This window comes from Nicotiana attenuata, unplaced genomic scaffold (assembly GCF_001879085.1).
Source record: "Nicotiana attenuata strain UT unplaced genomic scaffold, NIATTr2, whole genome shotgun sequence".
In the NCBI taxonomy this organism is placed as follows: domain Eukaryota; kingdom Viridiplantae; phylum Streptophyta; class Magnoliopsida; order Solanales; family Solanaceae; genus Nicotiana; species Nicotiana attenuata.
This window is the reverse complement of record NW_017670547.1, coordinates 378399-385758: the sequence shown is the minus strand read 5'-3', so window position 1 is coordinate 385758 and position 7360 is coordinate 378399.

Genomic DNA, 7360 nt, shown 5'->3' with positions numbered 1-7360 from the left:
TTGAATTTTTCCTTATTTTTACTAAATATATTTTTAAGGAATAGGCCATCTTAATTATAATTATACAAAGTAAATAAAACAAATAAAACTATAATATTAAAACTAAAGAGTTGGAACGAGTTTACCGAATTGACGAACAACTTGTTGAAAATTAATTATCGTTGAAGACTTGAATACTTCAATTCACCAACTTCACAATTTTTCACACAAATTGCAACAATAAAGTAACCAATTATAGAAGAAAACTAGAGAGAGATTGACAGAGATTGATGATTTTGTGAGAAAAATGAAAGAATGAGGGGGTATTTATAGTTGAAAATAGGGAAAAAGTGTAATTATAAAAAGTTTGGAGTTAAAACAAAGTTGGGGGGGAGGGGGGGGAGGGTTAAATGGCTATTTTACAAAGCCCAAACGGCTATTTTTGCAGGCCAACTGCCATATTTTAAATGTTGCAACGGTTAGAAAACTTTTTGGAATTTTTTTTTAAAAAAATAGCCGTTGGGCACGTTTGAGCCCGGTTAGGACCGGTACTGGCCCACTTAGCACCTGGTCCCGGGCCCAAACGGTCCTGTCCTCACGAGCTTCTTCAAAGAACCGGCCCACTTAGCAGGCCCACCCCCTGGTCCCGGGCTTAAACGGTTAGGCCCGTTTAGGCCTACTACCCTAATGGGCTCGTGGGCCTGGGCCGGTCCCGGGCCTAACTGGTCCCACATGCCAGCCTTAATGTAGGCTTTCTCTCCAGAATATTGCACTAGTATCATGCTTGATGCATACCTTCAGTGCTTTCTAAATTCTTTGCTACTAGTGTAGGCACCCGCGCGATGCGCGGTCAATTTTAAGATTTTACTTGTTATAAAATAATTTATATGTTATAATAATTAATATAGTACTTTTAAAAGACAAACCAATATAAATGCTTAGTTCATTGTCTAAATTTGTTAACCATAATTTTTAGCATTATTTAATTATTTACTATATTTATTTTACAAATTAATCAAAATCATAAATATACTCAAACAATCTCTATCATCCTCTGTTATGCATTTTTTTACTATAATATTTTTAATTAATATTTTATTTAGTGTTTTACCTATAATTCAAATAATAATTTTGAACTACTTTTATTTTGTTTTCAATATGATATATTAAATTTTAGCTTTAACTATTGATATTATCTACATATAAATTTACATTAATGTTATTTTTATTCAATATCTATTATGATTTCAGTTAGACAGCCTTATCTGTACAATATGTTTTTTTTTTGAAATTCCTATTATTTATTTTTTGTTATTTTTGTTTTTTGTTGTAAAATAATTTTATAACTCCTATTTGAATGAGTAGAATATTTTTTTGTATTTTTATTTTTTATTGATAATTATAATATCTATATTTATTAATTCAAGTAGTGTAACCAATTAATTCAAAATTTAAAATTCAATAAAAAGTTAGTTAGAAAAGTAGTTTATTTTGTCTTAACAATGCCACTTGGCTTTTTGTGGTTAAGACACTTGTCTTAATGTAGTGGTTTTGCTTCTCCTATTCTATATAGATAGATTTACTGAGTCCATATGTAAATCTATCTTGTTGTAAAGATATCTCATAGCTTCAAGAATTCAATGCTTAATTAGTCTGGTAATCAAGTTATTAGCTTAAGAAGATTACTTGGTGTTATTTTACCTCCTGATATATTACTGTATTTTTTGATATCCTCATTGTATTTCAGTGCTTAATCAATCAATTCAGAAATTACTATCTCATTTTTTTTTTAATTCTTGTTTTTTGAGAGTTTATATCTGTTTTTTTGAGTGATCTTTTTGGGTTTGGTATGAGAGTTGAAAACTGTTATCAGACCAAATTAAGAAGTTTCTCAATTTCACTGCCAATCGATTCATAAGATTGGGATTAGACGATTTATCAGTGTGGAAGGGAACTTTGCTTTTCCTCTATGGATGAGCAGACAAACTAAAGAAAGTGTCCTCCTGATTGTACAAGTCACTTGTTGAGCTTTTCTGTACAGAATTAGATCTAGATTAACAATGGCTAAAAAAATTGAACTAGAAAAGCCATAAAAAGACTACTGCAAAGGAAGCTTGCTAAGACTGAAAATAAGGAATATATGTAATTGATTGAATTGAATAGAGTTTGATTGATTGCTGTGTGTTGATTGGAGATATCCATGGGATGGCAAACGGTGTGGGGCGGTGCGATTGCGGGGCACACCCGCGCACACCCGCGAAGATTCCAACCCGCCCTGCCCCGCCCCGCAAAATAAATTTTACTGTTTTTAACCGCCCCGCCCCGCGCAAACCCACCCCCGCCCCGCCCCGCATATATTATTTTTTTAATTTTTTTAATTTGGTATCTTTTAATAAACCAGATGCAGGTACTAAAAACTACACAATCACATGCATTTTGACAATATCAGTCTACCAATAAAATGGAAAATAAATAAATAAGAGAACCACGAAATTGAATGGCCATTAAAAAAAATTCCAACTAAAATTGATACATTTTGAATAATTACATTAACAATAAAACTGGTTGTTATAAAAATTTTAACAGTGTAAAATCTCTTAAAAGATTTACACTACTTCATTGTTTGTGACTTTCAAATATATTGAAAATGCTAAGTCTTCTTCTTTTCTTTTTTTCTTTTAGTTCAAATGTCCTCTAAAAATTAAATATTTTTTCTTCTTGAACAATGAAATAAAAATTGAATAAAATCTATACAAAAAAATAGCGACTCAGGGAGTTGTATACTAATGGATAAGGAAACTAACATACACTACAAATATCAAACTTCTTATCCGCTAAATATCCTCCAAAACAGTAATATAGTCTACATATCTGATGTAAACCCGCGACCCGCAAACCGCCCTGACCCGCGTTAATTTTTTTTAAAAATAGGCCTCGCCCGCCCCGCAAACATTGTAACCCGCCCCCGCCCGCGAATGCTGAAAACCGCCCCGCCCCGCACCGCCTCATTTGCCATCCCTATGACCATCACTGGACAAAGTAGTGCACTTTTACAAGAGAGTTGGCCGTTAACATGCCCAAACCACTTTTATAAGGCATGGTGAACCTTTCGATACTCTTGTTTTTGAAACACCAGGTCATTGAATTACAGAATGAGTCGTTCAAACACTAAGCGCCCAAAGACTAAAGGCAGGGGACAGTTTTCTTTTTACAAAAGGACTATTAGTGTAATTATAATCATCAGAAAACAACAGTTGATGTAGCTGCTCTTGCTAGTGTAGGTCCTGCAACTGTTACATTACTGTCCTCAATATTTAATAGCGGAATTAGTGAAGTTATACTTGCCAAGTCATTTAAGACGGGCGATTTACAAAGCCGTACCCTATTTTTATGCCACCTTTTAACTTATACCCTATTTTTAAAAATTATTGATTGCGTAACCAACTAACAAAATATCCGTATTAATATGATCATTATACCCCTTCCAAAACATATAAAAGATGCATCAATCATACCCAGATTCAAATTCCAGAGCCGTATCTCCTCCATCACTCCGTCTCTCCTGAGATCGCCTATCGCAAACCAGATTTGAACCAGATTCAAATTCAAAATTACAAAATACATTGTAAGTATTCAAAATTTGTTTCACGAACTTCACTGATATGCTGAATTTGCATTCTAAATCTGTTTGACGTTCACTTCTAACATTCTAATCCGACAATATGCTGAAATTGTTGGTTTATTTGCTAAACAAGCTGAAGTACGAGTTATATGAGTGTTATCATTGTTTATTTGCTAAACAAGCTAAAGTTATTTAGTTCATATTTAAAAAATTCAGCAAAACGAGCTGAAGTTTTCCTCCTACACTAGTTAAATATTAAACATAAATTAAAATTTCATATTTCAAAAAAACGTGAGCATTAGCTATTGAAGATTTTTACGTAATCTGTAAAAACTTCAGCAATATGAGCTGATGAAGTTTTCCTCCTACACTAGGTAAAAAAAAACATAAATTAAAATTACATATTGCACAAAAAACTTCAGCATAGGTGCTAAAGTTTTTTGGTTAATATTTAAAACTTCAGTAGGAAGAGCTGAAGTTTTTCAGTTAATCTTTAAATACTTAAGCAAGAAGAGCTGAAGTTAATCATTTCCTCTGCTAATTTTTGATTTTGAATAGAATTAATATTTAAAAAAAACGCACAAAAAACTTATAACAAAAACTGAACATTTGATTAAACAATAAAAGGATAAATTAACATAAATAACAAAATAACAAAAATAGCAAAAAGAAAAACTAATTGTCCATATTATCATTGTCATCGTCGTCGTCGTCGTCACTACCAGATGGACGAGCATCTTCATCAGCAAGATTATCAAATCTTACATACATCACAAGCGTATCAAGCTTGTTGTTGATTTCTTTGAGCTCCCTGTCGTACTTGTCTATGAGCTTATCCAGTTTCACCTCAAAGGCCTCTATAATGTCCTGCTTGATTTCTTCCACTATTTGCCTGATCACAGCATTCATTTTTCTACTTTTTGTATTTTATGTCTGCTAAAATATATGTGTTTGAGTGAATAAACTCTCAAAGTATAGCGTTGTCACGACCCTAGTTCACCCTCCATGAACATGTCGTGATGGCACCTAGTTCCTACAACTAGGTAAGCCTAACAATGCGAAAATTAATATAACTTGTGGAAACATTTAATTAAATTAAACAAAGCTAGAAGAAAACGGTATATATGTGCCACTTGGCATATACAACTCAAAAACAGAATGCGGAAGTCTACAATCTCATCCCAAAACCCGAAACTCACGGGAACCACAGGCTAATAGAAATACTGTAAATGCTCTAATCTCCAGAATGTCTACATCAAAAGTATGATAGAATCTAAACGCTACAGATAGAATAAGGAAGGAGACTCTTCGGTCTGCGGACGCTGCAGATATACCTCGAAGTCTGCGTAGCTCTCCCCGCCTCAAGGATAGTGCGCCTGAGTGGAGGTACCTGGATCTGCACATGAAAAACATGCGCAGGAAGGGCATGAGTACACCACAGCGGTACTCAGTAAGTGCCAAGCCTAACCTCGGTTGGGTAGTGACGAGGAAGGTCAGGGCCCTACTGAAATAAATATATAATAATAAATTAACAGTATGAAAAACTGACAGTAATAATGAGTACAACAGTGAGATAAGACAGGTTAAACAAGGAAACAACAGCTACACAAAGAACAGAATAAACACGGAATATGTACAGCTCAATACCAGTGATAACATTGAGGATCTCCCAGGATACCGTCCTGTAGTCCTTTTTCTCAACTGTCCAGTGGATCTTCCGGGATACCGTCCCGTCGTCCATCACATATATAAATTCGAAGGATCTCCCGGGATACCGTCCCGTAGTCCAACCATCAATATGCAGGGGGATCTATCGGGAATCTAACCCACAGTTCCAAAGTAAAAGTGCGGGGGGATCTACCGGGAATCGAACCCGTAGTCCCAAAGTAGAAGTGCAGGGGGATCTACCGGGAATCGAACCCGTAGTCCCAAAGTAAACAACAAAAGGGGGGAGCTACCGGAATCCCACATCCGTAGTCCCAATAGAAATGCGCAATCACAACCAGAAGATACACATAAACGAAATACAAAAGACAAGCAACAGGTAGTACTTACCTAGCATGCTTCACGTAGTACAGTCAAGGCAACTTAAGCAATTAGGCAAGTTAAATCAATTAAAACATGCTTTCCTAACCTAGCACAGGTTATAATTGCAAGTAGAATAAAGCAAATATGAAAGAACTAAATCTCAATATCTTAAGTAAAATCGAATTTTCAACAATTGGCTCAAGTACGCGCTCGTCACCTCGCGTACAAGGCACTCAAAATATCAAATAACAAATCCTAAGGGGAAAGGTCCCCCACACAAGGTTAGACAAGCCACTTACCTCGAACCGGCTCAAAATCAACTAGAAATCACGCGTTTGCCACGAGTATCCGACTCCAAATGGCCCAAATCTATTCAGTTCAATTACACATTATAAATAACATCGCAAACAACTGGTTTTACTATTAAATTCAAAGCTACAGCGCGAAATTAGGTAAAATGACCAAAATGCCCTTCAGGACAACGTCTCGGAATCGAATAGTTTTCATATTTTCAGAACCCTCGTACTCTCAGGAGTCTAACCATATAAAAATCTCCCAAATCGGAGGTCAAACACCCACTCAAAACTCAATAGTTTAGCCTATGAAGTTTCACCCAGTTTTTCCAAATTTTTTGAATCCAAATTCGAATTTCAATGATGGATTTAACTACAAATGATGAACTATAACTAGAAGGGATTAAAGGAACATTACCCAATAGTCTTCTCTTCAAAACCCTCTGAAGAGCTCAATTTGATTTTTCTAACTTATGAAATCTAACCCTCGAAATTTCTATATCTGCACAGGCATTTCCGCTTCTGCGGACAAGGGACCGCTTCTGCGGTCCCGGTTCTGCGGAACAAGAGCCGCTTCTGCGGTTTTCATTAAAAAGGCAGGAACCGCATCTTCGATAAAAGGGTCGCAGGTGCGACACCGCATCTGCCGGGGAACATCCGCTTCTACGGAAACTAAGGAGATACAGGAGCCCCATCTGCGATGCCTGAGCCACTTCTGCGGCTCCGCTTCTGCGAGAATAGTACCGCTTCTGCGGTTTCTGAGGGAAAGGGGCAAAGCCGCTTCTGTGTCCACTTAGCCGCTTCTGCGGCGCCGCATCTGCGGTTCCCAAGCCGCGGATGCGAAAATACCAGAAGAGGAACACTTCAGTTGCTGCAACACTTCAAAATTCTTCCGTTAACCACCCGAAATCACCCCGAGGCCCCTGGGACCTCAACCAAAAGCATCAATAACACCTAATACCTCATTCAAACTTATACCAATCCTTAAACCACCTAAAACAACGCCGAAAACTCGAATTAAACAAGGATTTGAGCCTAAGAACTTCAATTTTTGTCAAAATACGCTTCCGATCAAAAACCTAACCAAAATACGTCCAAATGACCTAAAATTTTGCACACACATCCCAAATGACATGACGGAGCTACTGCAACTTCCGGAATTCCAATCCGATCCTCGGATCAAAAACTCACTTTCGGACCGGAAACTTCAAAAATTCAAACTTCGGCATTTCAAGCCTAAATGAGCTACGGACTTCCAAAATACATTCCGAACACGCTCCCAACCCCGAAATCACCTAACGGAGCTAACGGAACCATCAGATTTCCATTCCGAGGTCGTCTTCACATTTTTCCGACTACGGGCCACTTTTCAACACTTAAGCTCTCATTTAGGGACTAAGTGTTCCAAAACTCTCCGAAACCCAACACCGAACGTCCC